This window comes from Bison bison, unplaced genomic scaffold, assembly GCF_000754665.1.
Source record: "Bison bison bison isolate TAMUID 2011002044 unplaced genomic scaffold, Bison_UMD1.0 scf7180017864332, whole genome shotgun sequence".
Taxonomy (NCBI): Eukaryota; Metazoa; Chordata; class Mammalia; order Artiodactyla; family Bovidae; genus Bison; species Bison bison.
The window spans coordinates 446,276-474,221 of record NW_011494904.1 but is presented as its reverse complement, the minus strand read 5'-3'; positions in this window follow the sequence as shown (position 1 = coordinate 474,221).

Genomic DNA, 27,946 nt, shown 5'->3' with positions numbered 1-27,946 from the left:
TTACCCCTCGTTGGTTTTACACCATCAGTGCAATACCTACACAGAGAAAATAGCAAATATCTTGGTGCTATTATAAAAATAGTTTCAACACATACCAAACACCCCTCAATCCTAAAAAAGTTTTGAAGTTTCCCAGAAGACTATGAACTCACCTAAAAAGCACATTCTTTTTACATCTGTGACTCTATTTCTGTTTTGTAAATAGATTCATTTGTACCATCTTTTTAGATTCCACGTATTAGTGATAGCATATGGTATTTGTCTTTTTCTGATTTACTTCAGCACATTCTTTTTAAATAATAATATCTAACTCAAGCAAAGTAACTAGCTTATCTTATTTGAATGATAATTCTCTGTCTAACGTTTTTCTCCAACTGCTTTCTGCAAAATTTCTCTTTGTTCAGCTGGTAAGAAGGCCTCACTCAAGAGGGATTCCTGTTCTGTCACCTTTTTCTATAAGCTGAGCTAATTTTAGGGGTTTACATTTCGCATTTGGGAATAGAACTTTGCAATATTCTTTAGCAAATGATTAGGCAGTGTTTTTAAAACTCAGAGCACAGAGAAAACTCAACTTCAACTCTTTTGAGATCTGCCATTACCAAAGAAATACCAGTAATACAGCCTGGTTAGCATGCTTGCGAGTCGGCTGTGAGGTGCTTGTGACACACGCCACTTCAGAAATTCAAGGAAGAGCTACATGATGTTTGAGCCTGCTGTTAAATTACACAGACTGCTACTTTAAAAAAGGGAGTTTCATATCACTGCATGCTTTGTCAAGGGTGTCGTTGGACGGCGAAGCTTAAATATCCCTTTTAGCTGAAGAATTATACAGAACATAATCCTTTAGAATGAAATATCCGTGTACATCCTGATAAATTATTTTCTCATATGTTGTGCTCAAATATCTAATCCTTTAGAACATATTTCTAAAAAGACTTTGTTGTACTGTGATGTATAAAATGAATGCATCATCTCCAGCTAATAATATTTTTGCTTCTATAAATTTCTTCACAAATTTCTGATATGGGTAGTAGAAACGACATTCAAAGTTTTAGTTTGAATGTCAAAATACAGAGAGTCAATTGCTAAGATGAATTATTCAACTCAATTTAGTAACTTTATTGCCGACACTCTGCTATCAAAAAACAATAAATATTATAGTTGGAAAATACATTTTGCACTATGTCTCACACATCTAAAAATACCACATATGAAAAATTTTAAATCTGCTATTTAAATAATATCAATTTTCTTTAATAGTATAAGAAATGTTAATATTTTATTAATAGAATTACTGATGGTCCCGCAGGAAAAAAATAACTTAGATAAAACTATGACGTTTATTTACAAATTTTTGAATGCCTAGGGAAAATGTAACCTCCTTTAGCAATTCAAATATACACCTTTGTATGCTATAGAGACATGTGTACTTTTTAAAAAGAATAAACAGGATTAGTTTATAAGCTATGAGATACACACACACACACACACACACACACAGAAAGAGTCTATACCCTGAATGTGCTTACTTTGGTAATGCTCATTAAATCTGTTAGTTTTAAATTTCTTGCTTCACAGACTGTCAAGCTGTTCAATGTTTGCTCACAAATATATGATGAACACTTACTATATTTAAGACTCTGTGCTAGGTAATCTCAGGTTTCAAATATATAAAAGCTGAAGTGTCTCTTATACAGGAAGGTAAAGAAAATAGCATCATATATTGCATCATCCATTAAAACCTCAGGCATTGTGCAAAGATTAAGAGGTTTTAAATTGTCTGCTCTGATTTTCATGGGTGGGCCTGATTTGTCTAGGAGTCAGAGTAAATTTAACTCTCTTACTATGATAATTGTTTCAGGAACCCAGACCCAAGTCAATCAGTAAATGACATCCCCAAGGGCATTAGGGTGGTTCCACCAGGTATAATTCAGGAAGCAGTTTGATTGTAAGGGGAGGGAGTATCCTCCTTCTCCCTGGATATGAATGATGAAGAATGCACTTGTGGTTGATTGATGTTTGTGGCTATTTGCGAAGCCAGCATAGTACTGAAGCTGAATCACAGGATAGGCAGAGACTTGAAAATCATAAAGCTCCAGAGCCAAAGGATGAAAACAAAAATGTGGCCCTACCCTACTACTGAATTTTAGAAACAAATCAATAAATTCTTATTTTTGTTAGTTTTTTTCAAGTTGCACTAAAACATCAAAAGACAAGGATGCTTGAAAGAGATGAGTTCAGACTGAAGAAATGCAGTGGAAAAAGAGATCAAATGAGAGTTCTTACTTGTTAATTCAGGGTTGCAAATTCAAATGCTTCAGGGCCAAATCAGGAAACTTACACTAGTGAAGCAAATCAGGCAAAGATGAATATTGTATGCATCAATACAATAAAATACAACATCAATACAAAATATTTTAATTTTTTATTTACTTTTGCCATGCTAATGTAAGTCCAGTGTTATTATTCTATTTTCAGAAGTTTTAGAAGATTAAATAAGATGTTGTATAGAAAATGCTTCTCACCATGTCTTTTTTTTTCTTGATTGCACCGAGTCTTTGCTGCTGCGTGCAGACTTTCTCTAATTATGGTGGGGCTCCTCTTCCTTGAGATGTACAGACTTCTCATTGCGGTGGTGTCTCTCGTGAAACACAGGCTCTAGAGTACATGCCCAGCAGTTGTGACACATGGGCTTAATTGCTCTGCAGCGTGTGGGATCTTCCTTGACCAGGGATTGAACCCCTGTCCCCTGCATTGGCAGGAGGACTTTCAACCACTGGATGACCAGGAGAGTTACTCTGTGTTCATGCATGCTCAATCATTCAGTCACGTCCAATTCTTTGCAACTCCATGGACGGTAGTCTGCCAGGCTCCTCAGTCAATGGGATATTCCAGGCAAGACGACTGGAGTGGGTTGTCATTTTCTTCTCCAGGGGATCTTCTCAAATCAGATGTCAAACCCATGTCTCCTGCCTCTCTTGCATTGGAAGGCAGATTCTTTACCACCTGCTGCCATGTCATATTGACACAAAACAATAAATAAGTGGCAACATTATTTAGGAGAATGATGGCAAGGTGTGCAACATTTGGTACATTTTAGCTCACTTCTTGTATTCTTAATTCTTGATAAGGGGTATATGACAAGCTCACCTCTTGTATTCTTAATTTTTTGATAAGAGATATATGACAAAGGGACAGGTGGATACAGGACTGCAGAACAGGTAAGTGACAGGTAAATAAAGTTAACCTTCGAAAACTAAAGAATAGGTGAAGGGTCAGAAGTGGAGTGATTGAAATGTGCATTTGAATACAAAGGATAGCAAAAAACCAAAGAAATAGTGATATTAACATCAAAATAAAGAGGAAAATATCGATAGACAAATATTTATTAGCCAAATATAGTAGTAATTAATTCAATGTCTCTGAATGTAGACAGTTTAAATCCAAACTCTATCATGTAATACCTGTACAAACTTAGCCAAGTTAATTCACCTGAGTTTCATGGGTATTTTTTTTTTTTAAATCTTCAATTTGGGGATATTAATCACAACTCTTTCACAAGGTTTGTATATGGTTACAAGAGATGCAGGTACTATTAAACATGTAGTTCAGTGTCTAGAAGAGAGTAGGTGCCCAACAAACATGATTAAATTTATTGTTATTTATTTAGTGAGAAGTAAAGAAGAACTAGTAAAAAGAATGAGCAGAAACAAAGGAGGGATAGTTAAAAGAAAATTGAGATAATAAAATTACACAATGAAAGAAGGTGCAGGTTTCACAGAGTAGTAGAAAATTGATAGTTGAAGAAAAGGTCAAGGCTAAAAAAATGCAGAGAATGAGTAATTGTCCTTCCTAACTCATTAGAGACTTACAGAACATTTCTGCTGAAGGTTCAGTTCTCAGTTTAGAGAGGAAAAGGAAGGTGCATAGTAGGGAATTAAGAAATGTGTCAGTTCTAAGGTTACCTCCATAGAATGTAAATGATTATTTGAAATCAGCAACAAAGGCAAAGGAAAATATATAAAGAGAGAAATAATGGAGGAGGGGAAACATTTTAAATAGATCAGAGGATTTGGGACAGCTATAAACTGAGACCATGGGGTTCATAGTTCATGATACTAATCTTCACTATACATTATAACATTTGGCCTATGTTTGAACATGGGGTATATGGTGCATTTTTAATTATAGAAAAGTCTTGGAAGAGTTGCTTTGGGAATAAGTGATGGTGTTGTCAGGAGATGATTAAAGGAGAAGGGGGTGGCAGAGGCTGAGATGTTTAGATAGCATCACTGGCTCAATGGACATGTGTCTGAGTAAACCCCAGAAGACAGTAGAGGACAGAGAAGCCTGGTGCCCTAATCCATGGGGTCACAAAGGGTTGGCTATGACTTAGTGACTGAATAACATCAAACAGGGATACAGCAGTTGATATATCAGTGACAGTATATCCATTTAATCAAATTCAAGATTTTACTCTAGGAAGTATTGTTTGAGTGAGAGCAGGAGACCTAGTGTTGAAAATTGCCTAGTATTTAATATGGGTATTGGGAGAACATTTGAGTTTCAAAGAAAATGACTAATTTTCTGGAGACATCAGAGTTGGCCGTGCTGAACATGAGGTTCAAACAAGTTAGAGAAGCACGTGAATGCTAAGGGACTAGACATTTAAAAAAGGGAAGTACTAATAAATGTAGAAGTGAAAAATACCAAATTATAGGGTTTTTAAAATCAAATTAGAGGTTTAATAGTTGTGAGAAATGCATAGAAATAACAAATATTAGAAGAACTGCACTCTCATGTCACTTAGTATTGTGGTAGGATATTTGCAAAATGGTCCAGTCCCCACGTCTCCATTTATATACATCCATTACTATGTGACTTTACTGTACCTCTCATCAAGAAGTGGTACCTCCTATCCTGCTCTTTGTATTTAAGCTGTCCTTGTGATTTGCATTAGTCCAGAGAATGTAGCAAAAATGACAATGTGCAAGGTCTAAGCTTAGGTCTTGAGTAACTTTGCCTCCTCTCATTTTGTCTCTTGTCTGTGTGCCTTTACCATAATGAGTTTCTCTGACCTCTTAGAAGATTCCAAGTATAGACCAGGCTTGCCAACCCAGCTATCTAGTGGAGGCACAAGATACGTGATGAATGCCAGTCAAGATAAATATAGTTCCTGAGTCAACCTGCCACTGAACACAGACACATAGATCCACCTCAACAAGTGGTTCAGAGCAATAGAGCCATTCAGCTGATTCATAGATTAAGGACCAAAGTTATGTCTGCCACTAAGCATTGTGAATTCTTATTAAACAACACAGTTGTGATAATAAATGATGTGCTATTTTTTATAGAGACTATGCTGGGAGGGATTGGGGGCAAGAGGAGAAGGGGACGACAGAGGATGAGATGGCTGGATGGCATCACTGACTCGATGGACATGAGTCTGGGTGAACTCCGGGAGTTGGTGATGGACAGGGAGGCCTGGTGTGCTGCGATTCATGGGGTTGCAAAGAGTTGGACACGACTGAGCAACTGATCTGATCTGATCTGATTCTTGCAATGTATTTCATTTGAAATACTTGTTTGCCATTTTCTGTGGGCACTTTGGTGTATCAGATTCCTTATTAAATTATATTTCTCCAAATGAATGTAAGATGTGGTACAACCATTTCAGAGTATAATAGAATAATCTCTTTCTATAAATATATTACTATTGATGCATTTAAGATTCGCTCAGCCATTTGGCAACAATTTTATGCTGGTGAGATTTCCATAGGGAAAAAGAAAAGCTGGCCTGTGTCTCTAAGGTATGAGCTGCTATTCTTCAGCTTCTGCTTTAATTAAAGAATAAACTTGCACGATATGTTGAAAGGCTTAACGTGAGCTTTTTAAATAGATACTATATTTAGAATCAGAAAGACCTGGGCCTAAGTTTCAGCTCTAACACATAATCTTTGTATAACCCCAGTCAAGTTTATTTTTTAGCTTTAGTTTTCTCAACTGTGAAATGATTGAAGTATAGCTAGCCTCAGTTCAGTTCAGTTCAGTTCAGTCGCTCAGTCGTGTCTGACTTTTTGCAACCCCATGAATCACAGCATGCCAGGCATCCCTGTATCAGACAAAAACTAAGCACTAAATCAATATATGGTAAGTATAATATTGTTAATGATCCATTGCAAAGCCTTCAGTAATTTGGGTATTATATTCCCAATTTAATTTTTTTCTCTATACTACAATCTCTCCCCAAACACAAGTATACACACACACACACACACACAGTCACACCTTAAATATATATATATTTGAAATTCAGTTTTAAATGTTTGTTTTAAAATTTAAAATATATTTGGTGCTAAATGAATTTATATTAATATTATTTATATTTGTCATTTTTTACTTCTGAGAAAATTAAGAAGGCTCATAAAGCACCAAACATCCAGCAAAATAACAAAGTAAAACTTGCTGCAAAGAGGTCACCTGGAGAGAGGTATAAATAGACCTAGGAATGAGGATAGAACACAAAAAGTTTGGAGATCTGACTCTAACCTCTAACCTCTAGAAAATTAGAAGAGAAAATTGGATAAGTGGATGATTCATAATATCTGTAAGATAAAAGCAAACATATTTTCCCAAGTTCCTTCTAAAGAGGACACTGTAAACTGACAGAACAAATGTCTCAGTCATATCTTCTGTTAAACTCAGATTTAAATTCCACAGGACTATTTCTTATATGTACTCAGTATAGGGCTAATGAAATTACACCAAATCACAGTTTAATCAAACTAGTCTTATGGAGCACCAATATAATAGAATTTGGATATACAGCTATCTGATAAGCTGAATAAAATCATAGGATTATGGAATCTAGAGAGCTAGGTAGATCATATAACCTTCAGGAAATCCTGCCTAAATATTATTTTCTCTAAAATGAACTTTGGATTTGGGGACAGTAATGATTTTAGTATTATTCATCCTGACAAAAGTCTAGAGTACAGATCAACTATCTTGGCAGCTAACTATTAAATGGTAAGCTTATTAAAGGAGCCCAAATTGATATTGAGTTATCAAAACTGAAGATGCAATTGAAGACATATTCCAATACAAAAGCCACCCCAATACTCTCAAGGTCAACACAGGGCACAACTTCTGGCAGGGTTAATAATCTCCTTAGTTATTTATTTTGAGTCCAGATAGTTCTTAGGCAGATGATACACTATTTTTGAAGATGTCAGTTGTTCATACAAAATAAAGAATGTAACACTTCAGGATCATTTGAATGTTAGTTTATAAAATGGAAAAAACAATAGTATATTCATCATTCCCTTGATCTCACTAATAGATGATTTTTTAATTTTTATTGATAAATCTTCTTTGTTCCCATTTTCTTCCATTTCTCTTCTTTTTATCAAAAGATGTACACCGTGTCTATGTCTATGCGGCTCCTTGCCAAGTTCTAGAGCTTGCATTGTGAGACAGACAACGGCTGTGTTAACAGACACGTAGAAGGCACTCTGACGGCAGGAGGACGATGTCAAACACCTCTATACCTCTACAGACAGACAGTTCTTTCTCTGGAACTATTCTCTCCGATCCCACAACTTTCCTTCCTTTGTTTCATTTCTGACGTTTCCCTTCCACAGTCAATATTGCTGGGCCTCTCCCTAACCTGAGCTTTGCGTAAGATGCCTCCTAGATCTTTTAATCAGTTCAATCAATGCATCTTATAAATCAAATTATGTTTACAAAATATTTATACATTTATAACCTCTTAGTTCTGCTAGGTCTACGGTAGAAGCAAAGGCTGTAGTTGCTTCTTCAGTCACAGTCCATCATCTCAACCAGATGGTTTATTCTGCTTATGTCAAGGTAGGAAAATCTTATTTAATAGTCCTTGGGGGGTGTGAGAAATCAAGGCAATTTCATAACAGAAATGCTGGATGTGCTGTAGCTCAGGTTGTAAAATGTTTTTCTGTGCAAAATCTACTTGACCTGCAGCTGCTCAGCTGCTTTTTGCATGCACACGAATCCAGCTGCAGTTTTATAATGTTGTCTGTTCATTCAGAAAAATATGACTATCAAATTCTCAAGTATTTGCCAAGACAGGAAGTATGGGTGTGGGGGAGAACTAATTTGTCTCTGACATATAAAATTAAAAGCAAAAACAAATAAATAGCAGATTATTTTTCCACCTTAACATCTTCATGTTCATTTGTAACATAGATCAAATTGCTTTTTTGATAGTCAGCTCTTAGTTTATAAGGAAACATTGAATTACTCAAACATTCTTTAAGTGTTTGAATACCAATGTTTGGATGTATATTATGAAAATACTTTGTCTCTTTCTATTTACCTAATGCGGGAATGAATTAATGTGCATGAAGGCAAAATGCAGGTCAAGTGTGCTTAATTTGAGCTAAAGCATCATGAGTTTATATTAAAGTTTATTATTTTTTACATTGTAATTAAGCACTTGTCCCAAAGGCAGAGTCACATTCCATAAGGACCTTCTGGCAAATATTCATTATCCTATAACAATTCATTATTCTATAATAGTCATCCTATTATTAAAATTTTGCAAGTGACAAAAAATCCATTGCAAACTAATTGAAGGATGCCTATCTGTCTAATCTATATCTATCATCTGTCTATCATCTATCTAACCTATCATGATAAAACAGTATATTTTCTGGGGCTTTACCCTTGCCCCAGACCACATTTACTGAAAGTGGAATCATAGATATTTTCTGAACAGGGACATAAATGCTGAGGATATTTGAGAAACTGAATAAAGTATTCCTACTAGTCTGCACCAGCATGGCATGAAGCTTAACATAATAGCAGCTAGCTGCTAGGAACAATGCACAGATCTGTTTTGTTCATGGGTTAACACATATTTATTCTTACTGTCTCTAATCCCAGAAGAGAATTGCATTTTAGGAGGATCCTCAAGTATCTAGCATATTGCTGTATTTGACTCAAATTAAAATTTAACCTTTTTGATAAGTTCTGTTAAAATATAAAATTTAAAACATAGAGATGCAGCATATATAGTATATTATTAATAAGACTAAAGGAAATTTATGGAAAATGTCTGAATAATTAGCCAAGAATTTAACATAAATACATGCCAATGCCAAACACTGATGTGAAATCTGAAAAATATCCTGTGAAATTTTCCTTTTTATTATGTTAATGACCTGGATCAATTGAAACTTTAAATGTATGAAGATTTAATTTTTAAGGCAAAATACATAAGAAGAGCCATGCAGATTTGGAAGTAATATGTAGATTAAATTGGGAGAAGTTAGATTCTTTTTTAAGGGAAAGATCTTATCAAGAAATTATCATAACCGCTAAGCAGAGTTAGCCTAGATTTTAGAATCTGGGTATGGTGGGAGTGATCACATTCCAGTTTGCAAAAGATGACTGCAGCTTAGGCCTACTGTTCTGGCATCACACCCTGTCTTGTTTTGAATTGTCCCAGACTTTCGTTTTGTTTCTTGGTAATATAATTTTATTAATAATTGCATTAAACTACAGAGAAGGCAATGGCACCCCACTCCAGTGCTCTTGCCTGGAAAATCCCATGGATGGAGAAGCCTGGTAGGCTGCAGTCCATGGGGTCTCACAGAGTTGGACACGACTGAAGTGACTTAGCAGCAGCAGCATTAAACTAAGCTTAGATTTGATGGTTTGTTTGATCCCAATTTGAATTTATACTTTTTGCCATACTTTCTCTTAGTATGGTGTTACAAGTTTGTGCAATTAAAAGCACTCTCTGATAAAATCTGAAAGACAGTTGGTTATGATCGACGTTTCCTTTTCCAACCCTTATCAGATATAACATGATTAACACTCTTCTATCAAAAAAAGCTCGCCGGGTGCTGTTTAAGTGTCCCTCCACACTGAACGGTAGGAAGTTTCTTTCCTCTTTCAATTTTACCAATGTACTGCCCCTAGTGGCCACATGGTGCAACAGCTTGCCGTTCCCGGGGCCCATGGAGTGGCCCACCAGGTACAAGAACACTTTAGGTCTCCATTTAACAGGATAGATTTTAACATGAAAAACATATGGGAAACGTGTACGGAATAAAGGCTGAGTAGTCTTGCCATAGAGAATATAGAGAATAGTGTGAATGCTTTTGCTAGAGTAAATTTTAAAAGGAAAATCATTCAACTAACATCTATTTATTTTTTTATTTTTTATTTGCAGTATATGCTGTAAAGAGCAATATTGAATAGGAACCTGGAATGTCAGGTCCATGAATCAAGGCAAATTGGAAGTGGTCAAACAGGAGATGGCAAGAGTGAACGTCAACATTCCAGGAATCAGCGAACTAAAATGGACTGGAATGGGTGAATTTAACTCAGATGACCATTATATCTACTACTGCGGGCAGGAATCCCTTAAAAGAAATGGATTAGCCATCATGGTCAACAAAAGAGTCCAAAATGCAGTACTTGGATGCAATCTCAAAAACGACAGAATGATCTCTGTTCATTTCCAAGGCAAACCATTCAATATCATGGTAATCCAAGCCTATGCCCCTATCAGTAACGGAAGTTGAATGGTTCTATGAAGACCTACAAGATCTTTTAGAACTAACACCCAAAAAAGATGTCCTTTTCATATAGGGGACTGGAATGCAAAAGTAGGAAGTCAAGAAACACCTGGAGTAACAGGCAAATTTGGCCTTGGAATATGGAATGAAGCATGGCAAAGGATAATAGAGTTTTGCCAAGAGAACGCACTAGTCATAGCAAACACCCTCTTCCACCAACAAAAGAGAAGACTCTACACATGGACATCACCAGATGGTCAAAACTGAAATCAGATTGATTATATTCTTTGCAGCCAAAGATGGAGAAGCTCTATACAGTCAGCAATAAGAAGACCAGGAGCTGACTGTGGCTCAGATCATGAACTCCTTATTACCAAATTCAAGACTTAAATTGAAGAAAGTAGGGAAAACCACTAGACCATTCATGTATGACCTAAATCAAATCCCTTATGATTATACAGTGGAAGTGAGAAATAGATTTAAGGGATTAGATCTGATAGACAGAGTGTCTGATGAACTATGGACGGAGGTTCATCACACTGTACAGGAGACAGGGATCAAGACCATCCCCATGGAAAGAAATGCAAAAAAGCAAAATGGCTGTCTGGGGAGGCCTTACAAATAGCTGTGAAAAGAAGAGAAGTAAAAAGCGAAGGAGAAAAGGAAAGATATAAGCATCTGAATGCAGAGTTCCAAAGAATAGCAAGGAGAGATAAGAAAGCCTTTTTCAGTGATCAATGCAAAGAAATAAAGGAAAACAACAGAATGGGAAAGACTAGAGATCTCTTCAAGAAAATCAGAGATACCAAGGGAACATTTCATGCAAAGATGGGCTCGATAAAGGACAGAAATGGTATGGACCTAACAGAAGCAGAAGATATTAAGAAGAGATGGCAAGAATACACAGAAAAACTGTACAAAAAAGAGCTTCACGACTCAGATAATCACGATGGTGTGATCACTCACCTAGAGGTGGACATCCTGGAATGTGAAGTCAAGTGGGCCTTAGAAAGCATCACTATGAACAAAGCTAGTGGAGGTGATGGAATTCCAGTTGAGCTATTTCAATTCTAAAAGATGATGTTGTGAAAGTGCTGTACTCAATATGCCAGCAAATTTGGAAAACTCAGCAGTGGCCACAGGACTGGAAAAGGTCAGTTTTCATTCCAATCCCAAAGAAAGGCAATGCCAAATAATGTTCAAACTTCTCACAAATGCACTCATCTCATATGCTAGTAAAGTAATGCTCAAAATTCTCCCAAGCCAGGCTTCAGCAATTTGTGAAGCATGAACTTTCAGATGTTCAAGCTGGTTTTAGAAAAGGCAGAGGAACCAGAGATCAAAATGCCAACATTTGCTGGATCATCAAAAAAGGAAGGGAGTTCCAGAAAAACATATATTTCTGCTTTATTGACTATGCCAAAGCCTTTGACTGTGTGGATCACAATAAACTGGAAAATTCTGAAAGAGATGGGAATACCAGACCACCTGACTTGCCTCTTGAGGAACCTGTATGCAGGTCAGGAAGCAACAGTTAGAACTGGACATGGAACAACAGACTTGTTCCAAATAGGAAAAGGAGTACATCAAGGCTGTGTATTGTCACCCTGCTTATTTAACTTATACGTAGAGTACATCATGAGAAACACTGGACTGGAAGAAGCACAAGCTGGAAGCAAGATTGCTGGAAGAAATATCAATAACCTCAGTTATGCAGATTACACCACCCTATGGCAGAAAGTGAAGAGGAACTAAAAAGCCTCTTGATGAAAGTCAAAAAGGAGAGTGGAAAAGTTGGCTTAAAACTCAACATTCAGATAATTAAGATCATGGCATCAGGTCCCATCACTTCATGGGAAATAGATGGGGAAACAGTGGAAACAGTGTCAGACTTTATTTTTGGGGGCTCCAAAATCACTGCAGATGGTGATTGCAGCCATGAAATTAGAAGACGCTTACTCCTTGGAAAGAAAGTTATGACCAATTGGATAGCATATTAAAAAGCAGAGATATTATTTTGCCAACAAAGGTCCGGCTAGTCAAGGCTATGGTTTTTCCAGTGGTCATGTAGGGATGTGAGAATTGGACTGTGAAGAAAGCTGAGTGCTGAAGAATTGATGCTTTTGAACTATGGTTTTGGAGAAGACTCTTGAGTGTCCCTTGGACTGCAAGGAGGTCCAACCAGTCCATCCTAAAGGAGATCAGTTCTGGGTGTTCATTGGAAGGACTGATGCTAAAGCTGAAACTCCAGTACTTTGGCCACCTCATATGAAGAGTTGACTTATTTGAAAAGACCCTGATGCTGGGAGGGATTGGGGGCAGGAGGAGAAGGGGATGACAGAGGATGAGATGGCTGGATGGCATCACCCACTCGATGGACATAAGTTTGGGTTAACTCAGGGAGTTGGTGATGGACAGGGAGGGCTGGTGTGCTGCAGTTCATGGGGTTGCAAAGAGTTGGACATGACTGAGTGACTGAACTGAACTGAACTGATATCCTTTTGGCAAAAACTAGATCACAGAAATAAAGCTTGTATATTAAAAGCATAATTTCCACCCTATTGTCTCATTCACAAAAGAAATTTGAAGATGGATGTATAACTTGCCCAAAATATTTTTGTGTCCATGACCACATGAAAACCAGGAGACACAGATCTACTGCATCAGAGTCAACATCTGCTTCAATAATTTGCCATTACTTTAAAGACTGCTCACTGATAATGGTTTAATACATGAACTGTAAGTGATATATTAGCATATTCTGAAGGATAACTTTACATTTGGATCAAATAATGTTTCTTCTGTATTATTTCCACTTATTTTTTAGTGAAAGTATTTTTTTTTTAACAAACAAAATCTACCCAGATGCTGAACTTACAAACTCACTTACGTTTTTTTTTCTCAAATTTTTTTCTGTATGTAGAAAAAGTGAACTGATAGCTGTTCATGTGTTAGCTACATTAGAACATGAAAACTTTCATGTACAATTAGATGATGGACAGTTATATGTGTCATCAGAAACTTCAAAGAGCAAAATAAACTAATTCTGGTAATGATTCATTTTTCTCTCTTCCAATTCAAGGGATCAACTTTTTGATGTTTTTTGTGTTTAAAAGGTGAAACATCTGGATTAATATAATTGCTTTTTAAAATTAATTTTAAAAGTTTATCAGTGAAAATAAATGCATTTTTAAGATAAAAATACAAATACCAATTTAAGTAGAATGAAGCAGAGGGATATAAAACTGTCCTAATAATTTAAGAAAGTTTTGAAGCGTAAATGTACTTTGAATTGCCTTTGGTACAATTATCTGAAAAAAAAAAAAAAAAAAAAAACAGTGCTAATCCACAAGTCAAGTAAAAATTGAGGTTGTGAAATGTATAATATTCTATATTTTAGTTGCATTTTGTTAAAAATAAAATTTAATTAAAATAGTCAATAAATGGGACACTAAAATCTTTGTTTTTGAAACTTTAGTGAATTTCACATATTGAAATATGTTTGAAACTGAAAGACACTGAAATTTATCCCTATAAATTAAAGGAGGAAAACTCCTTAAATTTTGCTACTGCAATTGGAGTATAAAAGTTAACTCTGAATTTTAGAGTGTCACCTGCAATATCTTGACTTGTAGAAGAAATCTTTTTATGGAGCTTATTTTTAATTGGATACATTTATATTCATTGCTAAAATGGAATGAAATTGAAGTCTATGTTTTTTGTATTATTTAAATTTAGGGAAATAAAGCAATTATAAGTGAAGACAATTATTCTGTGAGCATTTTCTTATACAATACTTATAAAAGAAAGATATTCTAAATAGAAGCAAAGGGTTACTCTCTTGAAAAATCTTTGGTCTGAAATATTTACACATTTAAATATTAAAAATATAAAGAATTGAGAACATTCCCTGTTTTGAAGAATTTGATTTGATCTTATCAGGTGTCGCAACACTTTCAGAGAGAGTTTTATCTATTAAAAATAATGTGTCCTAGAGAGAAGAATCATTTGAAAATTGGAGTAATTCATTTCAAATTTAGTAATTATAACATGAAATTTTGAAAATGATTATGAAAAATCTTAAAAAGTCATATTAAAAACAAATTCCTCACAAAATGTACATATCATTGTCATTGACACAGACATAGCTAAGCCAGTGTAGATTTGTACAAACCCTAAATATATATGAAACCCATTCGACTTATATAATTTTTAAAATTTCACCTAAATCAAACCACTGACAATTTTTGCATTGTATTTAATTTAAAAATTGTAGAAACCACTTTTTCTCTGAAAATAAAATAAGGCAATTTTATAGATTCACCAATATTCTTGAAAATTGGTAAATATTTCAAAAAACATATATATATTGGATAAGGAAATGGCAACCCACTCCAGTGTTCTTGCCTGGAGAATCCCAGGGACGGCGGAGCCTGGTGGGCTGCCGTCTATGGGGTCGCACAGAGTCGGACACTCACTGTTGTGCTCACAAATGTCTGGTTTATTCTGTCAAAAAGTAAATCAGTAAAACCAGGTTTTTTTGCTGATTTCTGTAATATAAGCCAGAGCACGTAGAGCTTTTGCTTAGCCTAGGTTTATCCAGGATTAGATTTCAAAACAGCCAGATGAATGTCTATCAGACAGTTATCCAAAAATGCTTTTCCTCAGTGGGTATTCATATACATAACATTCCCTGATGAGTATCTGAAGCAAAACTAGCCCATGTTGCCAATTAAAAGGGAGGTAGTTAAGTTAGGGAGAGACCATCTTGAGTGAGCCGATGAGGGAAACAGATTTATGAAGAGGATGCTCCAGCTCTATTCAGAGGTAGTATAGATACATGCATTTTTTTTTTCTAATTTGAAAACAAGCATGAGGATACTTGAAGAATTAGTATCAGAGAAGAATTAGGATCAGAGAATTAAAGAAACTGGGTTTAACTTGAGCAAACCTCTACATTTACTTTGCACCAAATTTATTAGAGGCAGTCTTTCAAGTGATTTACTGACGCATATCTACATGGAGATCACTCAGCCTAAATTTGAAGGAAGAAAGCAGGTGAAGCACTCACTTTCAAATTTCATGGTTACACTAGATTTCCCACTCAACTTATAGCTAAATTTCTTCTTGTTTATATTTCCCCATCAGGTGCCAGAACTTTACAGGATTGAGAGAGCTGTTTAGAGAGTGAAGTATGGTGTGCTAGAGTATTAATACTAGCCTCCATAATGTACTGCAGTTTATTTATGATTCTGAAGGAAGTTAAACAATTTTAAAGAGAACTATTTTTCAGACTTAACCTGAAATTCATTCAAACATTCAATAAATTTTGTGGTTTAGTTGCTAAGTTGTATCCAACTCTTATGACCGCGTGGACTGCAGCCTGCCAGGCTCCTCTGTACATGGGATTCTCCAGGTAAGAATACTCGGGTGGTTTGCCAGTTCCTTCTCCAAGGATCTTCCCTGTCCAGGAATCGAACCCGGGTCTCTTTGTTGCAGGAAGATTCTTTACCAACTGAGTTAGGAGGGAAGGCCAATAAGTATTTACTGAGTTCATTTATTTTGTGTGTGAAAATATGTATATATGTGTGTGTGTGTGTGTGTGTGTGTGTGTGTGTGTTAGGAGCTGCAGATAAGCTGTTGTTTTACCCCTTTGATCCCTTTGTCAGATTATCAAGATTGACTGCATGATGGGAGAGATTTTTTTGACAATACTGAACGTAGAAATCATCTTCTTCCTGTTGGAAGTTATTGTGTATACATAATTGCTCATCCTGGAAGTGTAAATGGCAAAAAGATAATTCATTTCCAATAATTTCACAAGAGTAATGATTGTTCTGCAAGGGTACACATTAGCAGAGTGTGAAAAACGAGAAAGCGCTAGTAGCTCATTCACGTCCGACTCTTGGCGACCCTGTGGACCGTAGCCTGCCAGGCTCCTCTGTTCATGGATTCTCCAAGGCAAAAATTCTGGAATGGGTTGGCATTTCCTTCTCCAGGATATTCCAGACCTAGGGATCGAATCCAGATATTCCTGTATTGTGGGTGGATTCTTTACTATCTGAATCACCAGGGAAGCTCATATCAGAAAGTGGCATTCATAAAATGGTGTATTTTGTGCTATATATGAACAATAAGGGAAGAATACCTTATGACTTTAGAAACAACGTTGACTCCAAAAGTATTCTTCCAGTTCAGTTCAGTCGCTCAATCATATCCGACTCTTTGCGACCCCATGAATTGCAGCAGGCCAGGCCTCCCTGTCCATCACCAACTCCCAGAGTTCACCCAAACTTATGTCCATTGAGTCGGTGATGCCATCCAGCCATCTTATCCTCTTTCGTCTCCTTCTCCTCCTGGCCCCAACCCCTCCCAGCATCAGAGTCTTTTCCAATGAGTCAACTCTTCGCATGAGGTGGCCAAAATATTGGAGTTTCAGCTTTAGCATCAGTCCTTCCAAAGAACACCCAAGACTTAAGTATAAGTGGTTATGAACAAACTGAGAGCTTTCAGAGGTTTTAAAATGGATGTTATTGCAAAATCAGTAAATGACATGGAAATAAGATACATAATATAGACAACTATATTCAATATCTTGTAACAACCTATGATGGAAAAGAACTAAAATACATACACATATATATATGTATGACTGAATCACTTTTTGCTGTATACACCTGAAATTAATAAAATATTGTAAATAATAATACTTCAAGAAAATTATATTAAAAAAGAAGATACAGCAAGAAGCAGCAACAGATAAGATCAAAACCATGTTAGAGATATTTCCATATAGTGACATTTCCTTTATTCTCATTAGGCATAGTGAGGAGCATAATACTGGGATAATATTCTCTTTGATCTCTCCCTCGGGATGTACATATACCTGTATCCATGTCTCTACCTTTCGACCATCATTCACTATCACTGCTGCTGCTGCTGTCACTTCAGTCGTGTCAGACTCTGTGCGACCCCATAGACGGCAGCCCACCAGGCTCCCCCGTCCCTGGGATTCTCCAGGCAAGAACACTGGAGTGGGTTGCCATTTCCTTCTCCAGTGCATGAAAGTGAAAAGTGAGTGAAGTCACTCAGTCGTGTCCGACTCCTAGCGACCCCAGGGACTGTAGCCTGCCAGGCTCCTCCGTCCATGGGATTCTCCAGGCAAGAGCACTGGAGTGGGGTGCCATTGCCCTCTTCGCATTCACTATCAGCATGAGGTATAATTTCTGATCCCATTTAAAGAGTACAATTTAAAGAGTCTGACAAATGTATATCTCTATGAGATCATCACTTAAATGAAGCCCCAAATATTTATGTATCTGTGTCTTTACCTGGCTATTTATTGTATATATTATGTTATATATATACACATTTATTTCTCTCTATGTACATTTATATAAATATGTATATATGTATATATACATGTATGTGTGTGTATATAATACATATACAATCATACAGAATTTTCATCTTGGTATGGTTTCTTTCATTCTGCACAGTGATTTCTAGATTCATTCAGTTTGCAGCATATAGCAGTAGTTTCTAGTTATTGTCTACTAATCATTGCATTGATACATTTATTATTTACCATTCACCTATTGTTGGACATATGGATCATTTACTATTTTTGGCTATTGTAAATAAAACAATTATAGACATTTATGTACAATTTTTTGTGTAGACATATGACAGCCCAATAAAAATGAGCAAAATTTTGGGGCAGATATTACACACACTAGCCATACACCCAAGAAAAGATGCTTAATATAATTTGTCACTAAGAGAATGCAAGAAAAATCCTCAGTTAGATATCAATACATATCAGTTAGAGTGGTTACAATTTTAAATTGCTAAAATTACCAAGGTCTGGTAAAATATTGGGGAGCTGGAATATTTACAAACTGCTGGTAAGAATACAAAATTCTGAAACTGCCTGTAAAATTGATCAAAAGTTCCTAAAATAATTAAAAAACACATTTATCATATAACTCAGCTTTATCTCTCCCAGCTATTTAGTCAAGAGAAATAGAATTTTATTTTTTATTTTTTTTACTTGTTTTTTGTGTTTTAAAAGCAGCATATTGAGTATAGATCTGACCACTGTTATTCTGACTACACGACATTGAGAAGGTTGGTTAACCATCCTGAGTTTCAATTTTTCATTATTAAAATTTGAAAACAAATAGGATACATCCACAAAAACCACTGAAAAGTATTAGAATATATCAATACTCAGTAAATAGTAGTTATTTTCTTACATATGTTAATTGTTTATTTGATTCTACAATGTTCAACGCATAGAGTGTATTTATTCTTTCTAAATTATTTACTGAAGTTTAAACCTCTAACAGAATTTTTAAGTGAAAAAATATCAGCCAAGTGTATCTAACCTGGGAAACAGTAAAGATTCTGGAGGATCAGGAAAGAAGTTAATCATACAAAGTGTTGTCCAGCTACTGTCCTGCAGATACAAGACACAAGGTGGACTGGAAAGAAGGCAAGAACACCACAGGCAGGTGGGGACCGTGTACCTCTTGAAGTTTCTTCATTAACTCTGTTGTGACCTTTGTTATTTGCAGATGATTCACTTTCACTTTTCACTTTCACGCATTGGAGAAGGAAATGGCAACCCACTCCAGTGTTCTTGCCTGGAGAATTCCAGGGATGGAAGAGCCTGGTGGGCTGCAGTTTATGGGGTCGCAGAGTTGGACACGACTGAAGCGATGCAGCAGCAGCATTATCCGTGGTGAAGGAAATGGCACCCCACTCCAGTACTCTTGCCTGGAGACTCCCATGGACAGAGGAGCCTGGTAGGCTGCAGTCCATGGGTCACTAAGGGTCTGACAGGACTGAGCGACTTCATTTTCACTTTTCACTTTCACGAATGGCAACCCACTCCAGTGTTCTTGCCTGGAGAATCCCAAGGATGGGGGAGCCTGGTGGGCTGCTGTCTATGGGGTCGCACAGAGTTGGACATGACTGAAGTGACTTATTAGCAGCACCAGCAGCAGCAGCAGCATTATCCATGTTCAAAATTCTGTAACTCTTCTGACTGTTGGTAAATATATCAGTAATTTTTTATTTGCATGAATTCTCAGTTATGTCCAACTCTTTGCAACCCCATGGACTGGAGCCCACCAGGCTCCACTATCCATGGAATTCTCCAGGCAAGAATATTGGAGTGGGTTGCCATTTCCTCCTCCAAGGAATATTCCCTACCCAGGGATCAAACCCGATTCTCCTGCATCTCCTGCATTGGTAGACGAATTCTTTACTACTAGCACAACTTGGGAAACCCTAACTCAACTGGCTAATGATTGAGTAACTAGGGAGTTTTTTTTTTTTTTTTTAGTCCAAACAGAGGGACTATCATGAGCTGCATGTCCTCGCTTTGAGCTCAAAGAAACAGGCTATGAGAAAATCATGAGCACACTACTAACTAATCAGTTCAGTTCAATCGCTCAATTGTGTCCAGCTATTTGCGACACCACAGACTGCAGCATCCCAGGCTTCCCAGTCCATCACCAACTCCTGGAGATTGCGCAAACTCATGTCCATCATGTTAGCGATGCCATCCAACCATCTCATTCTCTGTCGTCCCCTTCTTCTCCTTCCCTCAATCTTTCCCAGGATCATGATCTTTTCCAAGGAGTCAGTTCTTCACATCAAGTGGCCAAACTATTGGAGTTTCAGCTTCAGCATCAGACCTTCCAATGAATATTCAGGACTGATCTTTAGAATTGACTAGCTGGATCTCCTTGCAGTTCAAGGGATTTACACTGACTCCAAGTATGCCTTTCTGGTGCTACATGCACATGCGGCTGTTTGGAAAGAAAGGGGCCACTTGACCACCCGAGGGTCCCCAATCAAATATGGTGATCAGATTCTTCGACTCTTGGAGGCAGTCCATCTGCCCACTGAGGTTTCAGTCTCCCACTGTAAAGGACACCAAAAAGGGAACACGTAAGTGGCACGAGGGAACCAAGCAGCTGATCAGGCAGCTAGGAGAGCAGCATTACAGAACCATGACCTAATAGGGATTGCCACCTTAGTTCCACAGACTAATTTGCCAGAAACTCCTTCATATACTGAAGGTAAGACTCTTAAAGCTAAGAGCAAGGGCTTTCAAGAAGATCATATGGGGTGGTTCCAAAAGGAGGGACTCCTTTTTCTGCCTGGAAACCTCCAATGGAAGTTGGTTAACTCCTTACATGCGACTACTTATTTAGGAGAAAAGGCCCTCCAAAGATTACTAGAAAGGTCCTTCAGAGGAACAGGCCTCCAAACAACTATAAGACAGGTGGTCTCCTCTTGTCCCACTTGCCAATTAAACAACCCCCAGGGAGCTCGAAGACCCCAGCTGGCCCAGCCCATCCAACGATGTGGGGCCTACCCAGGAGAGGACTGGCAGATGGACTTCACCCAGAAGCCAGCTTCTCAAGGGTATAAATACCTACTAGTTATGATAGATACATTCACAGGATGGATTGAAGGCTATCCCACCCGGACTGAGAAGGCTGAGGAGGTGGTAAAAAAACTGCTCCATGAAATCATTCCAAGATTCGATCTGCTCAGGTCATACAAAGTGACAATGGGACACCATTTACTTCTAAGGTCACCCAAAGAGTCTCGAAAGCATTGGACATTACTTATTATCTCCATTGTGCTTGGAGGCCTCAATCTTCAGGAAAAGTAGAAAGAGCCAACCAATTCTTAAAATCAGCGATAAAAAAGATAACCCAGGAGACCTCCCTGGGATGGAAGGAGGCTTTACCAATAGCTCTCCTCTGCACCTGCATTGCCCCTAAGGAACAGGTTGGTCTTAGTCCTTATGAGATGCTATATGGGAGACCTTTTGCTTATGTCAATGACCATCTCCCTAGATCCAGAGGCTCAGACCCTCCAGTCTTATACCATGGCCATTGGGCAATTCCAACAGGATGTACGCTTGTGGGGTATGAACCAGGACCCAAAAGATTCTAAAGAGTCACCACTATATGCTCCAGGAACTCAAATCCTAATTAAAGTCTGGAAAGATGGGTCCCCAAAGGCTCAACTCCAGCCCACATGGAAGGGCCCCTACCCTGTAATACTTTCTACCCCCACAGCAGTCAAGGACATGACTCCTGGATTCACTACTCACAAGTCAAGCCATGGAAGAAAACAGAAGAGAACACTCAATACACCTGTGAGCCCCTGGGAGATCTCAGATACCTATTCAGAACTACCAATGATTGTCATTCTAATGAACACCCCCAAAATATGGTTTCTGGGGATAAGATTTCTCAGGATAACTCTAAGGAGCCAACACAGCTTGACAGAGACTGTACTTCTGATCCCTGAACAAGGAGGGACTTGAGCCATCCTGGCAATGTGAATTTAAAATTGACTAATGTCCCTGCTAGTCCTTGTTATGCTATATTGATGATGCTTATGCTTATTCCATGTACTGTCAATCGTCTAACCTGTTTTGTCTCTGTCCAGGTCAACCAGCTAAACATGCAGTGCCAGTTCAACAAAGATATAAAACTACAGCTGACCACAGAAAATATCACACACCCTTGGACACTGCTATAAGGACTCTGAGGATTGAGACTAGCAAGAGGGGGAGGCCCAATACCCCTCGCCATCCCAGTTCAGCAGGAAGTAGCCAGAAAGACCTCGACGCCCCTATTCCCAAAGAATTGGGCCTCCCATCTCTTGAGGGGGGAATGTTAGGTAGGTAGAATAGGGAAAAGGAGTCCAAAATGGCGGTGGCTAAAAGACAAGGAAGGTCAAAGGAAGGTCCGAGGACCAGAGTGAAGACTTCAGGCAGAATAAACAGCACTCCTGGCTAAGCCCAATTTGCATAGGGCAGGTCCAGGTGGAGGAAAAAACATATAAAAGGAGGAGCCAAAGAGCTTTCTCACTGACTCTCTCTCCCACATGCATGCGTGCGCGCACTCTCTGTCTCTGTCTCTCTCTCTCTCTCTCTCTCTCCCTCCCCATGCATTCCTCCACCCTCTTCTCTTCGAGTCTTGGATTCTCCTGCTATCTTCTAAATAAAATGGAGCTGTAACACTGAAAAAAAAAAAAAAAAAAGAGTGTTCTGCAACACTATAGTTCAAATGTATAAATTATTCAGTGCTCAGATTTCTTTATGATACAACTCTTACATCCATACATAACTACTGGAAAAACCATAGCTTTGACTAGATGGACCTTTGTCAGCAAAGATGTCTCTGCTTTTTTAATATGCTGTCTAGGTTTGCCATAGCTCTTCTTCCAAGGAGCAACAAGCATCTCTTAATTTCATGGCTGCAGTCACCATCTGCAATGATTTTGGAGCCCAAGAAAATAAAGTCTGTCGCTGTTTCCATTGTTTCCCCATCTATTTGCTATGAAACAATAGGACCAGATGTCATGATCTTAGGTTTTGAATGTTGAGTTTTAAGCCAGCTTTTTCACTCTCCTCTTTCACTTTCATCAAGAGACTCTCTCGTTCTTCTTCACTTTCTGCCGGAAAGGTGGTGTCACCTGTGTATCTGAGGTTATTAATATTTCTCCCTGCAATCTTGATTCCAAGTTGTGTTTCATCCAGCCCGGCATTTCGATGATGTACTCTGCCTATAAGTTAAATAAGCAGAGTGACAGTATACAGCCTTGACGAACTCCATTCCCAATTTGGAACCAGTCTGTTTTTCCATGTCCGGTTCTAACTGTTGCTTCTTAATCTGCATACAGATTTCTTAGCAGGCAGGTAAGGTGGTCTGGTATTCCCATCTCTTTAAGAATTTTCTACCTTTTGTTTTTTTGTTTTTTTTCTGGAACTCTTCTGCTTTTTCTATGATCCAACGGATGTTGGCAATGTGATTTCTGGTTCTCTGCCTTTTCTAAATCCAGCTTGAACATCTGGAAGTTCATGGTTCACATACTGTTGAAGTCTGGCTTGGAGAATTTTGAGTACTATGGATGTGAGAGTTGGACTGTGAAGAAAGCTGAGCACCAAAGAATTGATGCTTTTGAACTGTGGTGATGGAGAAGACTCTTGAGAGTCCCTTGGACTGCAAGGAGATCCAACCAGTCCATTCTAAAGGAAATCAGTCCTGGGTGTTTATTGGAAGGAGTGATGTTAAAGCTGAAACTCCAATACTTTGGCCATCTCATTCGAAGAGTTGACTCATTGGAAAAGACTCTGATGCTGGGAGGGATTGGGGGCAGGAGGAGAAGGGGACAACAGAGGATGATATAGCTGGATGGCATCACTGACTCGATGGACATGGGTTTGGGTGAACTCCGGGAGTTGGGACAGGGAGGCCTGGTGTGCTGCAATTCATGGGGTCACAAAGAGTAAGACATGACTGAGTGACTGAACTGAACTGAACTTGCTAGTGTGTGAGATTAGTGAAATTGTGTGGTAGTTTGAACATTCTTTGGCATTGCTCTTCTTTGGGATTTAAATGAAAAATGACCTTTTCCATTCCTGTGGCCACTGCTGAGTTTTCCAAATTTCCTGGCATTTTGAGCGCAGCACTTTCACAGCATCATCTTTTAGGATTTGAAATAGGTCAACTGGAATTCTATCATCTTCATTAGCTTTGTTTGTGGAGATGCTTCCTAAGGCCCATTTGACTTTGCATTCCAGGGTGTTGGCTCTAGGTGAGTGATCACATCATTGCAGTTATCAGGGTCATGAAGGTCTTTTTTTTGTATAGTTCTTCTGTGTATTCTTGCCACATCTTCTTAATATCCTCTGTTTCTGTTAGATCCATACCATTTATGTCCTTTATTGTGCTCATCTTTGAAGTGGTATTGGAGAAGACTCTTGAGAGTCCTTTGGACTGCAAGGAGATCCAACCAGTCCATCCTAAAAGAAATCAGTCCTGAGTATTTATTGAAAGGACTGATGTTGAAGCTAAAGCTCCAATACTTTGGCCACCTGATGCGAAGGGCTGACTCATTTGAAAAGACCCTGATGCTAGGAAAAGACTGAAGGTGGGAGAAGAAGGGGACAGCAGAGGATGAGATGGTTGGATGGCATCACCGACTCAATAGACATGAGTTTGAGTAAACTCCGGGAGTTGGTGATGTATAGGGAGGCCTGGCGTGTAGTCCATGGGGTTGCAAAGAGTCAGACGCAACTGAGTGACTAAACTGACTGACTTGCATCAAATGTTCCTTTGGTATCTGTAATTTTGTTGAAGAGATCTCTAGTCTTTCCCATTGTACTGTTTTCCTCTATTTCTTTGCATTGATCACTGGAGTTGAGATTTTAATATTCTTTTTTCTTAGAATATTTGGGGATCATATCAATGAAAAGGAGGTTTCCAGAGAAGCAGTTAGACATGCAAGATGTGTGTCTGAGAATGGTCTTATGGGTTGAGGGTGTGAGGCAGTGAAGTTTTAATTCACACTAGAGCAACATGGAGTAGCCTGGCTGCAGTGGAAACTTTACATAATTGAGGAGTATAGAAGTGCGGCAAGATAAGTGATGGGCAGAGGGTTTAGGGGATAACATTGACACTTCACATCTAAGAGGCCATTGAACATTTTTCTTAAGGTTGCAGCCTGATCAAAGACATGTGTAAGAAAGAATAAATCTGCAGTCAGGTGAAGATCGAGCATCTGGAGGGATCATAGGCACCATGAGAATATCTAGGTGACTTTGGTGATAATCTAGGATCAATACTAATCTTTTAATTCAGTACTTTTCACTCTCCCCCTGTTTTGTGGCCTTTCAAAGTCTTAGCTGTAAAATAATCCTTATTCCCCTGACTTGGCACTAAACTTGGCCTACTATGCAAGAGCTGGATTATCACAAAATATGAGTTCAGACCCATTAACCTTAGAGGAACATCAAAAACTAAGGGCATATTGTGCTTTTTAGAAGGAACAAAATGTGTAAATACAGAGAATTACCAGCAGCTGTCATTTGAAAAGGAAGCTCTTTCTCTTGTTGTGTTGTGTCCCCTGAGAAGCCTTTGAAGGTCATGTTGTTAAAAGTGCTCAAATAATACTTGTGTCAGCTAATTAAATCTGTCATAACAAACATCTTCTGTTTTGCCTGATGCTTTCTCTTAATTCTGTTTTTACTCAGTTAAATAATAAATATAGCAAAAGCCATATAAGCAAACAAACAATAATAATAAACATCCTCAACTCTCAGGGTCAAATTTACCAAATGCTGCCAAATAACCCTTTAAGTGTTTCCCTGCATGTGCTAATTTAAACGGAAGCGTTTATTGAACTCTTTCACATTTTCAGTCATTTTATACTTATTAATAAGCCATCAGGGAGAATAGTTTAAAAGTAATGTCTTCATTCTGGGTTCTTTTTACCAACCAGACTATTACTGAGAATTATATGGTTTTTAAAGCATCTTATAAAAATTAAGAAAAAGTGATGAAGAGAGACTTTTCTTTAAAGAATTCTTACAGAGATGAAACTTGTGTTTTGGAGTAGTTATCCAGATGAGAGCTCTGTGCTCTTAATTTATTCTTAAGCAATTTAGAATTTCCAGTTACCTCAGAATAGACTCTAGAAAATAGTGGCTGGTTTGAAGTGGTTGCAATTACACAGATGATGGTCACAATCTGAAGTTGCTCTAAGAACGCACCACTACTCTGTCCTAAGTGATGTTAACCTTCTGCTATAGCAATTCGTCTCAAAGAAAGTTTTAGTACCACCATCAAAACAGTGTTCGGAAAATAAACTCATAAACCAGGTGCTCCCTCTCCTTGGAGGTCCGTATGCCTTTACCAATAAATTTTGAGTTGGTCTTCTCTGATGTAATATCTTTGCCACTTCACCTTTGCTAACTTTCTCATTTTAATCTATCATCGTTTAGTTCTTCAACTTTTCACACTGATTTCAAATAATGCCTTAACTTAGTTTTCAAAGAATTCAATCCTAATTTAAAAAGGAAAAAAAAAAAAAAAGAAAGCTAATCTGAAATGAAAACCCTCAGGTGGTATGAAGCCAATGTCTCCATCACCGTCTCTTAATTCTTCCTCCTGATCCTTTTCTTCCACAGGGTGGAATATTAAGTACAGAATACTAAGGACACTGTGGACAGGACAGGAGGGTCTATCTTCCTGCTCAGGAGAGATCTCTGTTTGGTGACTGTTATTATAGTAATTTTTTACTAATCTTGTTTCCCAATAGTGCAGTTTAGCAAACAGAGCAAGAATTGACGCAAGAATTTCAAGAATCTTGGATGTATTAACAAAACATAGGTTTCTGGCTCTATGCTTTTCCTCCCCAATAACTTTACAAAACTGAGCTTCAGGGTATAATTGCCTTGATACTGGTCAAGATCATCCTTGAACCCACGTATTTCTAATTTGGTTCTTTACTACCACTAATCCAGCTCACCTCACATGCCCACTCTGATACCATTCCTCTCTCTCTTAAGCTAGCAGTAATAATTAGCTGATAACTCATAAATCTAGTGTGCACTGTGAACCTGAAACTGGTTTATTCAATTTAATGCAACTTTGTATCATTTCGGGGGAAGGCAGAAAGTATATTGCCTTCTACAGGTCTCATTATTATATATGACTGAAAATACAAATGATATTTATATTGTAAACATTTTAATTCTAATGTGTGTGAGTTGGAGATATATACTTAATTATATGTAATAATACTCTTGGAGAAGGAAATGGCACCCCACTCCAGTACACTTGCCTGGAAAATCCCATGGATGGAGGAGCCTGGTGGGCTGCAGTCCATGGGGTCGCTAGGAGTCGGACACGACTGAGCGACTTCACTTTTCACTTTTCACTTCCAACTGCATTGGAGAAGGAAATGGCAACCCACTCCAGTATTCTTGCCTGGAAAATCCCAGGGACGGGGGAGCCTGGTGTGCTGCCATCTCTGGGGTCGCACAGAGTCGGACATGACTGAAGTTACTTAGCAATAATACTCTGATGTTACAAGTTAGATGTGAGAAGATTGAATGTAAGTTGGTTAATAAGTCAGTGCTTTAAAATTAGAAAACTTTGTTTACAATTCTCTTTATTATAGAAGCTGTTACATAATTTACTTAAGCATCAGAAATCATACTTTTAAAAATCAGTTTCTAAATTAAACTGACGATGAAAATAGAGGTACCCAATCATGAGATTACCCATGTTAGTTTGTATCTCTGAAGTTATTTTTTCCTTGTTTCAGCTCTTGCTTTTAATTTCATCGGTTGTGATTTCAATTGCTCATTGGAAATGGCATAAACAGTTTACAATAGAATTTGAAAAACAATAGCTGCATGTATTGGAGAAGGCAATGGCAACCCACTCCAGTACTCTTGCCTGGAAAATCCCATGGACGGAGGAGCCTGGTAGGCTGGTGTTCATGGGATCGCTAGGAGTCAGACATGACTGAGCGACTTCACTTTTCACCTT